The following is a 12181-nucleotide window of genomic DNA, read 5'->3' on the forward strand; positions in this document are numbered from 1 at the left end:
AAAAAAATAGAAAACAACAGAAACCACCAACTGAAGCTGGCGCTTGTTAAAACAAAACAAATGAGACTGAGCCAAACCTTACTGCCATATGAAGTCTTTGCTTTTACTTCAGTCAACATCTGGCTAGAAAGTGCCTACTCCTTCCTTGATATTCTTCCTGTCCAAAGCAAACATGAAATCATAAATATTTGAAAGCAAATTGTAACGGTAATCTGAAAAGAGAAAAAGTTGGAATCATGCCCTTATCTTAATAATGGATAGAGAAAACCTGAAAACACAGACCCTTAAACCACGTATTTAAAAGAAGAGAGTTTGGTACAGCACAACAACCTTCGCAAAGGCTGGAAAGAGTTAAACCCCAAGCAAGAACAGCTGGCCTCAGGCCCTGTCCCTGTAGGATGGGAGACCTGTGGAAAGGGGCTAAATGCAGAGTAATTGCCCAGTTAGGAGGCTGGCTGGTAAGGGCGGCTGTCACCAGTCAGAGCAGCCAAAGCCAATGTGCTCTATGGAAGGAGATGTACTGGAGACATTCCACCTTGCCTGGCTCCACATGGTGGCCAGCTCATGTGGAAGCACAAGTGCAGCCAGGCCTGAAATCACCAACAGGTGACAGACATATCTAACACACCCCACAAGGATAGGGAACGGCAGAATTCTCAACCTTCTCTCCTCAATCTACCCTGGAAAAGAAAGATTTTCTTCCTCTTCTCAAAAGGGAACAAAAACCCTTGAATGTCTCAAATATGCAAGATCTGCTGCAATTAGGTAAACACCAAATGTCCTTAGGAACTTTGAACATACTGGATTTTCTTTTCAAGGGGAATTTATAACCTGCACAATAAGCGAGGAAAATCCCATTTCAAAAACTTTAACAACAGTGCTGTAAAATAGAATCTATTTCCCCAATCAATACATTGACATTAGCCAGACTACTGAAACTGTTATCATTTATGGAAAAGCAGGGTACCAAGCCACAGTAAAAGCAGTCCAGCAGAGCCAGCTACAGCACAACAAGGAGCAAGAGACCCATGTTCACATACCCTTTTGCTATGTGTCCTTGAGCAACACCACACCAAAGGGTTTTAATTGGTATTGAGATTATAAACCAAAGTTTCTCCATTAAATTGTCTATTGAAACTTCATCACAGCAGCTGGACTATCTAGAACTGCACCTGGACCTGCACATTTCCTAACTCATGCAGAAAAAGACACAGATGGAAGGTATCTTAATCCTAGTTGGCATGTCAGTCAGTGTTTGTCCCACATCAGAGCAACACAGCTTAAGCAAACCTTGGCTTGACACTCGTTCTGCCACTACATCCTGAATTGTGCTGGAAGTGCTGCTTGTAGAGCCAGACTGTGAACTGCATCAGAAAGCTGATTCAGCTGAAATGGAATTTTTCATCTGGATCAATTCCTCTATACAAGGCACAGTTGAACCAGCATGGTACAGTGGAACACCACCACAAAACAAAAATAATAATAAAAAAATTTTAAAAATCAATAATTTGGACAACAATTCTGTTAGTCCAAGTAGAGCTGCACCCCAAAGGAAACACAACTGGGATGAACCATTATGAACAATTAAAATGCATTTGGAAAGCCTGTCTTCTCCTTCCTTCACATCACCTCCCACTTCAGGCCAGCACAAGACTCTGCAATGACACACAACCATCCAGGTGTAAATGCCAGTCTTCTGGTTCACACTCCAGCTAAGTTGGTGCAGTTCCCCGTGCAGCATCACCAGCATTTGTGCCAGGGCTTCACAAGGACAGAACCAGCTGATAACATCAGTACATCCAGCCTCTAGATTTCAGCCTCTTCCAAGAGAACTCTTTTTCAGATCAGAGCCAAGTTTTGGTATGGAACACATCCCCACAATTAAAAAAAGAAAAAAGGCATCCAGTTCTCAAGACTACAATAAAAGCTATAATTGGATGAGTTTGATTTAAGTTATGTTCAATTAAAAGTCTGACAAGGGCAGAGAGGGATTTGAAAGATGCTTTGAGGATTTATAAACAGTCATGTTACAGTATTTGGAAGTCCTGTGAAAGACAGGGAATCCTTTTCTGCCAACCAACATAAGCCTGTTTCTAGACTTCCCAGACAGTTACACCACTCTATTAACTGTCACTGTAGAATGATCAATCAGATAGTTACACACTATTGATATCTAGAACCTAATTAAAATTTTACAATGTTTGTTTTCCTGTCATTTCCTACCAGACTAGAAACTTTCCCATAAAGAAATGTGCCATGCCATGATCTTTAAATGAGTCATCCAGAAGCTGATGGACAGTATTAAGAGCTAGTATTTCTTATACTCTATAAGGATTTCAGATTAAGTACCCTCAAGGATTTGTATTTGTTGCCTTACCAGGCAAAAGCTTTCTATCAGGGCATTTTTCTACTTTAAGACCAGCTGCTTCTGGGACAACAGTGGCTGTGATACCACAGATGTTCTACAGCAGCAACATCAGCTTAAGCAACCTTTAAGTCCTCCACTGTCCAGCTGCTCACTTCTGTCCCTACACTGCCCCTTCTTTGACTGGGGAATCTATTTAACTGAAAACTAGACTTTATTTCCTGGGTATTCAATAAAATCAGTTAACCACTCTATTGCCAGCTACACACCTAGCTGTGCCACCATAGTACATGTGTCCATATCCAACATAAATGTTGGACAGATTAAATCATTTAATAATGCCTTAAGATGACTGCTACCAGAAGTAGCCATCCCCACTTCTTTTTCACCTCCTTGTGCCTTATTCTCCCTCAGGATAACCAAGATTTTGTGTGTGTGGCTGGCAAGCCAGATCAGCAACAGATGTAGATTAAAACTAGTGGTGTATGTGTATGATGAGGCTGAATTGAACACAGAGCAGTTCCTTGATCTGGTTCAGCCTGTGCTGGCTGACAGGAGGTGAGCAGTGAGCAGGCTGGACTGCTCCTTTTGTTGGCAGTACCAGTTTAGTGTCTAACCAGAGGATGTGGTTGTATGATACAGCTAAGTTGGTCTAAGCTGGCTCTTGCCAAAAGGGAAGGTCTTGGATTCGTGCCTTTGTTGCTCCCCTGTGCCAACACTGGTGCTTGTCTGCTCTTATGATGGGATGATTAATGGAGCTAAAATGACAGGAAACTAAACCTAATCCCATCTCCCACTCCCAGTTTACTTTTCACTAGTTTACTGGTGGTCAGAGAGGTCTGTGTCTGTCTGTTTCCCTCTCACCTCATGGGCTTTGAGCTATCCTTCAGTGATCCTAGATGAGCTTTAACAGAAATTTCTCAAAGTAATTTTGTCATATGGTAAATGTAAAGCAGAGCATGTTTTTACCAATGACTAAGCTAATCAGGTTTCCTGTATGTTTACTGTGATATGGTGCTGCAATGGCAAGAGGATGCACTTAAACAGCTACCATGTAAAACAAGTCCCAGAGCAGTATAGTCTTTGTAGTTTGCAGGTTTGATAAAGGGAGTAATTTTCAGAAAATTCTTTATGGCTGTGGTTCTTAATCCTATGCCTTGTGCAAAACTGACTCTGTCTTGTTTGTCTATCTGAAACTGAAGTGTTTAAATGCCTTCAGAAGTTAGAAATGGACAAAGATTAGTTACTTACAAGCAATACCACTGTTTCTCTTGAGCAGATCTGTTTCCTCCCAGGCGTCATGGGTCATGCTTGTATTGTGACAGTGGTTTGTGTTTTATAGCAACATAACTTAAAAACTCCTGGCTCCTGAGAGAATGCTATTGCCCCTGCATGACTTTGGAAATATTCACATACTCATGGTATATTAAGATCTTGAGAGTTAGTATTTAAATGAACCAAGGACTATCACCCTTCCTGTACATGAAAACTCAATAACCAGAGTAAAACATAGAGTAATTTTAACTTAAAATTAAAACATACAAGAAATTTTAAAATAAGTGAGTAAAAATCAGAGAAGCACAGGGAAAAGAACACAAAACAATGCAATTCCCAAATGAAGAAAGGACACCTCTCTGAACAGCTTTCCCTTGTTTGCATTATAGGACCAAGTTGCCAGGGCAATAGAAATTTCCTACTGATTTAAGAATTGCTAAGCAACCTCCAGCACCTAACAGCAACAGCATGTGTGTGCAGCTGGGCTATTTTGAGTAGACAGGGCGTTTTTTTATTTTAAACTTATGAGCAGCCTTCTGTTAAATTATCATGCCAGCTGAGATCAGCCAGCCAAAAGGCAATCTTGGGGCAAAGTGGCTCCAAGTGGACAAATCTTTGAAATGACTGAGAAGACTGGAAGAGAATACCATGACATGTCCACAATCAGCTATATCCTCCAGGTCATCACAAACTAAAAGAATAACCCAGGAGAAGTGAAGTTTACAGCAGGTGGAAGCAGAGGCACTACATTAGCTTGAAAAGTTATAACAATCAGAACAAGAAATATCTTTAGATAATAAAGTCACCAACAGGAAGACCTACAAAGGTGTATTAAAAAAATTATTTCATTTCCTGTCAATCAGCTTAACTTAGGTACACAACTGTTGGCAGAATTATTTCTCCAGTTAATTGAGAGCCAGCATGATGACATTGTCCATAAAGAATACAAAATAGAGTCAGCAGTGAGGCAAACATGACAAGGACTGTATGCTGGGAGAGGTACAGTTTTGAGGACTTCTTCTTCAGGAACCACCTGAAGTTAAGAAACTAAACTATGCTGATTACTAAAAAGAGGCCACCTTAGATGATGAAGTTTTATTTTAACACACACATTTCACATGCATTTGACTTCCACAAAATGAATCTGTCACCAGCTTCCTTCACTTGCACAGTAACTGGGAGCAGGGATGGGCAGAGGGGCAGAAGCAGCCAAAAAGTAAGCAAATTCATTCTGGATTAGAAGCAGTGATTTGAAGGTGTAAATTGTCCATTTTGCAATGATCACAAGCCACTGCACTGCAAAGCCTGTATTATAAAGTCAAAGACTGCAACACATGGGAATGAAGACACTGTAAAACAGAGATGAGTACAACTTTATCTGAGCTAAAGAGCCCAAATCCATGTGTGTGCTGTGCAGAGGATACCTTTGAATATTCACTCTCTCTGCTACCACCTCCAGCAAATCCAGCAGTACAAGAGTCAAAATGTGCTTGGGCCAGCAAGAAATGTTATCAGACAAAAGGCATGAACAGCTGTATAGAGATGTAAGGACTTGAGGGAGAAAAGATGCACATCTAGTGCAAAGCAATCAACTGCATCATTTGTGCTGTAGACAAACACCGCCTTGCACATGATTTTAACAACCACTCATCAATTAGGGTATTTCTCAAGCCCTAAATATTTCCTTCATAAAATATTAATATTTGCTTCAGTCCATCCAGCAGTGATAGAAAGTTTTTAAGAGGTCTTGGAAAATCATCAATAAACATTAATTTCTCAAAGCCACAAACAGCAAGCTAAGAAATGCAGTTTGACATTCCAGCTATTTTTTAAGAAATATTTTTCATTCTTCAATATGTATTTGGAGGAACTTTGTGGCTTTCAAGCCCATGGAACTTTGGGTACACAGAGAACTGATAATACCAAAGCTAGTTTTGAGATTAGCAATTATATTTAGAACAAACAATCCTTGCTGGAAAAAAAAATGAACTCTCCACCAATTTCTGGAGTTGTTACTTTAGTTCAAAGCATGAATGAGGACAATATCCTTCTAATTTCAGAGGATGTTAAGCCTCAAACTGGTGAAGTTCTTTATAGACACCTAATTCTCTCATACCTCTCAGAGTGTTGAATGAATGATCTAGTTTGTGAGACTGAAGATGATAGCTACTGAAGAAATAACAGTTTTTACTGAAGTTCAAAGAACAAAAGAGCAAAAAAAATGTCATGTTCCGGTGTCATGTGTCAGTGGGTACACTAATGTATTTTAGGCGTTGGTCACAATAGAGTTCAACATCATAATTGAAAGAAGAATTCAGCCTACTGCTATCAAGCTGCTGGCTCCTGCTGCTTTCCTTTTGTCTGATCTAATGACTGTGCCCCCACGGGGTGACTCAGGTCAGCCGAGCCAGCAGACGATTCACTCAGCCAAACATCAGAAGCCATTTTTTCCAGGATCAGTCGGCTGGATGGCCGTGCCCTGTGGCTGCACAATCACCAGCTCTGATGCAAAGGAAGAAGCAGGAATGCAAGGCTGTGCAGAGGTTTGACCTGCCTTTGCAAGAGAACCACACTGAAAGATCAACTTAACTGTAATGTCAAAGAGCACACTGAAATATCTAGCAGCAGTGCCAACTTAGGCAGCCTGCTGCACATTCCCACTCTCATACCTTCCTCATTGTGAGACCAGCATAAATCTTACAGAGACAACATGTACTGGACCAGATGAAAAATAATCTAGAGAAAAACACTTCTTTCCAGCAGGATGTGTTCCCCAGAGTGGCTCACCATGGCCACAAAAACAGCTATGCCAGCAAAACAGAGGGAGCTGAGAAAGGGAGCAAGCTGTTCGAGCCTGCACTGCTGCCAAAGAAATGCATGATGAACTGCAGCGTGTTTAGAACAGGATTGCCTGCTTTCCACCAGCTTCTGACTGGCTGGCTCCCTTGCAATCACTGTCTGATGCATCTTTTAAAATTTCCTTCATGTTAAAGGCAAGGCATTCCTCCTCACCCCATAGGAGCAATGGAATCAGCCAGCAGCAAAGGCATGTGGCAGTGGGTGCCAAGAACCAACAGAACCAGGGAGGCTACGGCAAACGTGAAAAGGGAGTGCTGATGATCTGCAGCCAGATGTGAGCTTTGACTTGGAAACTGACAGCTGAAAAAGTATGAAGGAACTCTTGCTGAATATGGATTTAGAGCAGACTGGGATGAGAAAGTCATTGGACAAGTAAAGCATAGGAAGTAAGGTCTCAGACGAAAAAATACACTTTCAGACAGAAGAATTGAAATTTGGGTCTAGAACTGAATGACACAGGGCATAATAAAGTGGTGACTTAGGCAAGGCAGGAAAGACAGCTCAGATAACAAATCTAGACTAAAATAAAAGAAAATAAATCTTTAAATGTATGAGTTTTTAACAGGAAAGGAAGAATTAAAACAAAGATAAAGTAGTTACATTTCAGTCAGTTCAGTTCCTGGCACAAGCACTCACTGCAGCAGAAAGCAGCAGGCAAAACTGAAAACTTTAGAATCTTAAGGATTTTTTGGCAAGGTTTTTTGGCAACTTACTTTTGTGTCTCTGAGGAAGTAGTTTTACAATTTATCTAACTCAGTCTGATCACAGGCTGTGACTGAGATTGTACGTCCATATTGTATCACCACACCACAACTTGAAATTCTCACCTTCTCTCCTCCAAGCAGTGACTCTGCAGCCATAGAGCAAGTCAATTCAGCCCACTGTTCTGATGGAAAGCTACACCTTGATACATGCTTGTTTTCTCATTGTGATAGCAATCTGAACCCTGCAACCATAGATTCCTCAGATCTCATTAAAAACAAACAAAAAACCAAATAAAAAGCCCCTAAACCAACAAAGAAAGAAAAAACAAACAGGGAGCAAGACCCACAGAAAAATGACAGCTTTCAGTTACCTCATGTGAAGTACAGTGTGAAACCAAAGCCTGAAACAGTCTACAAGAAGTTTTCTGGCTCCAGTGACATTCTTTGACAGTATGAAACTGTCTACAAAAATTAAAGCAATCCGAATTGGTTTTGTCTCTCCTCCCCATCAGTGGCCACTGGGTGTGGAACTCAAACTTCTTTGCATTCATTGCCATCTTCTAATGCAGCCACCCAGAATGACATTCATTATGTGGAAGGCCCAGCAAGTGATTTACTAGATACTCTGTTCCCTTTTCCCCTTACATCAGCTGACTTTCCACCCTTGGAGTTCCCCACTACTGAAAACAGGTAAGAATTTTCCTCAGCGACTCATAGAGAAGCTAAGACCAATATTATTGCCTTGTTTAAGCTAACCAGTTTATTGAAAAGAAGTAGCAAGTACTCCATAACAAGGAAATCTAAACAATGTGAGTAAAGAACATGGTGTAGGGATGGGGCAATCAGAATTGCTGCTGCTCTTTGCCAATTCAAAGGATATCAAATTCAACTGCTTCTTTCTTTGAAAGAAGCCTCACTAATTGCTCAGCAGCACAGAAAAGTGCACGTGTGCTGTTTATACTCTTGACACTATAAAGTCCTTGCTGCACAGCTGTTACACTAACACAAATTCAAAATATTTTATCTCTAAACAATATTATCCCTCCCTCTTAGTGACTACAAGCAATTTTCATGTCAAAACCTAAGAACAAAAGGTGCAGACTGAAGACAGAAAAAAGGACACAACACATACCTTACTCACAGTTCCCACGGACAAACCCAGCTCACTTCCATGCCAGCAGCTCTCTTCCCAGTCTCTGAAAGAGAAAACAGGACACAAATATTCAGAGATTTCAAAACAAACAACCAAACACAGCCCATTTTCTCCTTTAAGAGTAAGGTGCAAAGTCCTTTATCCATGATTCTTTTTAAATAGCATCCTCAATTCATTTGGTACACACTACAGAAGCTGGACTGAAATACCATCAAGACTGCCACGCTGGTATGCACACACCATGCTACTTGCAGAGCAGAACTATTATTTTAGGACTGCTGCTTTGTCACTTCTGAAGAATGTGACATTGTTTGAGATTTACTAAGGCAGAATAGTCACCAAATCATACACTCAATTTTCTAGTCCCTCTACTGAAATCATTCTTAAACATTTGGTAGTAGAACTTGAGAACTGTTTTAACTAGTTTATGACACCAGGTTATACATTCACACAAAAACAGGGAAAAGATAAAAATATATTACAGACATCTGTCAAGACAGCAACTGGAACCCCATTTCAGAGCAGGAGGAAAAGAATCATCTCATGCACCTTAAAAACTCATAAATGTACTGAAGTAACACTCCATTTTCTTTGGCAATACAGTTCTAAAAGGCATGCACAGTTCTAAAAGGCATACACAGCAGCACCTTACTAGAAAATAATTATTTTGGGGGCTGTGGAAGACTGTTGTTTCAAATGGCAATAAGAAGGGTCAGAAGTTGCCATACATTTATTCCTACCTTTAAAAAAAAAAAAAACACATAATAAAAGTTTCTATTCCATTTCCTCCTCATAGTTTTTCAGACTTTAGGGCTTCCTAGACATCAGAAGCACAGAACTGCAGTCAGGATGCCGTGGTATTTTGTTAAGAAGATATAATAAAAAAGAAACAGGCACCTCCCTAAATACAAACTTCAGATCAGATGGACTTTGGACATAAGTATTAACATAGTTCCACTGAAAAAGAAAAAAAATTGTTAAAAACTAGTATAAGCTATTTTCTACCTCAACATCAGAAGAAGTAAGATCAGTTAGACTGATTAGCATCGCGATGCTTGAACAATAAGCACAACACAAAATGTGAGTTCTCTGATCCCCAACAAATAAAAGAATTTTATTCTGTTTACACTGTTTAGAAGGAGATACAAGTAATGAATTGCACACATGCTTGGTCCACTCTCCTCCACTTAATTCCACTAATTTGAAGGAGAAGGGATTTACAATACTGGTATCAAAAGGAAAAAAAACAAACAAGTAAGGACACCACTTCCCTTACAGAGAATGTTCCTATTTTTCTCTCAAAAAAGTGTGCCAGCACACATTAATCATGGCTCTATCACAGAATCAAGGAGTCATTCTGCCACCTCTCACAGTATTTGTCATCAAGTCAATATTTAAAATTACTTACAACTACTTAATTAATTTAATGTGAGAACTCATAATAAGTAATTATTTTTCTTTAATAAAGCAGTCAAACTGATACAACTGTAATTATAACATAATAATGATGCAAGAGTACACAATGAAGGATGTACTTACAATGTACTTTTTACAGAATTGCAGATCCTAGATTTCCTAACAGGCAAGGCAAAAAGGCCTCAAGAAGTCAAGGAAAGTCTTCCACAAAGATAGCAAACAATTAACCACTGTTAAGAGTTTGCTATTTCAACATGATGAACAAGGTACCTGAGGATTTAACAGGATCCAACAATTTTGCTGGAACATTCTTCATGACAGCATTAAGCACATAACATCACAATTTAGTTGTGATGATGTTGTTTCTTAAATCATAAATTATGAGTGAGTGAAATTTATCCATTTATTAAATCTTGACTTCAGCGCAAGTTTTTGGCATAGTTTGGTTTTGAGTGGGATTTTTATTTTTTAGTTTGCTGTTGTTTTGGGATTTTTTTTTTTTTTTTTGGAGACTCAGGTATCCCTGAAACCACTTTTCACAACAGGGAAGTGTGGAAGAGTTAGAGATGCATTTCATTTGAAGACTTCTGCTGGCCAGTCACTAATTTCCAGTAATCTTGGTTTCCTGAATATTATCTTCCAATTTAGGATTGCAACAGCACTGATAAAGCTGAACAATCACCATGCTGCTCCATTTAGTTTCCAGCACTTAAGATCCATGTTCTCCAGAGCCTCAGTTGAGTCAAGACAAGTCCAACAGTGAATTTCCTCTTGATCTGCCTGTCCTGGAACAGGGAATCTGCTAATTTTCTACAGAAGTGAAACCCCATAACCAGTCAAAATAATCTCTGTATTTTGACTGGTTATATATCAGTATATAACTGTATATCTTCAGTGCATTTTTTCCTTGCCTTAGCTTATTTACCTCTCCTGACTTTCCAACACTTTCATTAGCCTTCTCAGGAGCTTAGAGATCCTTGTTCTCCCATTCAAATCTCATCCTCCCAGACATCAGACATTTTTCTTACTTTCTCTACTAAGAACTAAAGTTTTATTCCAGATACTTTGACCAATAAAAGGTCAACTTTAAAACTTTTAGTTCCATTTGCCAACAAAGTTCCTGCTCAGCCTGAGACAGTTAAAGTATTGTACCCTGCAATTTACTGCTTGGTCACATAAACCCCAAACAGGAGATAACTGGCTTGCAATAGGCATGAACAGTCATCAGTACTTTTTTTTCCAAAAAAAGTATGTGCTATTGAGGTAAGAGATGCTGCAGGTATAAGATATTCCTGCCGTTATTCTTATTCACTCACTTCATGGAATTTCAATCCAGCTTCAAGAGGAAAAAACAGAAAACCCAGACACACCCTGCCTTCAAAATTAACAAGCCAAACTTCACAAGTATTTAGCAGAACAGCCTTACAACTGTAATGAAAGACAAACTCTTTACTGTTCCTTCTACGCTGCAGTGAGTGAGCAAAGATTAATCTGATAACTGAAACATTTTCTGGCAAAATTCCACAGTTAAACTGCTTTTGCTATTCTTTGCCCACAGCACAATCAAAACATTCCTCCAACACTCCTTTTTCCTCTCACTACAGTCAATGCAGGCAGAACTCTACTGTCCTAGATTTTCTGAAGAAAAAACAGTGTCATCTCTAAGAAATGCAGAAGTCTCATCTTGCTGATAAACTCCTCCATCCAATGGAAAAGTTTGTATGTCAGTGTTTACATGCTCAAGCCAAATGGCTGCTATTCCAGTGATTACAATGGCTTATTGCCTTCACTGGTGACTTGGAGTTTCAGCATGCCTGAACAACACAGAAACTCACTGACATGACTCGTAACTCTGATAGGAACACAGCAATGCAGAATTCATTTCCCACTCTTCCAACACCCAGCCTGTCTCTCAGATGGAGGCTTTAAAAAGATTCAGACTCGAGTGATCTGCTCCTGTAAATCATCTCCAACAGGACACAAGAGAGAGAATTTAGGGACAGTTATATTAAGCCTAACATTAACATAGCCCTACCAGTCACTCAGAGAAAGCTCCCATCTGGATGCAGGTCCATCTTGCACAGTGCAATAGAAATTAAGTTGCAATGTGGACTGAAATCACATAATTCTGCTGGGAAACTTATCTTGCTATAAAAACCACAAGGGAGGGCAAAAATGGTAATTTTTTTTTTTAATCATCCAAGTAGAGTCTTTCAATGTTTTCTTCCAAAAGTGTCTGCCTGAAGGAGGAAAAGCTTCCCTGTAATTGATAGAAAGTGAATCCTGTCTCATCTTTGCTCAGAGCTGTACCATCACACATATAAACAACTGCAGAGCGAAGGAGTTCATCATAACATGGCTGTGGCTGTGTGTAAAGGATGATCTCATCTGAGTCAGCCCAAACAGGGT

This window comes from Melospiza melodia, chromosome 4 (assembly GCF_035770615.1).
Source record: "Melospiza melodia melodia isolate bMelMel2 chromosome 4, bMelMel2.pri, whole genome shotgun sequence".
In the NCBI taxonomy this organism is placed as follows: Eukaryota; Metazoa; Chordata; class Aves; order Passeriformes; family Passerellidae; genus Melospiza; species Melospiza melodia.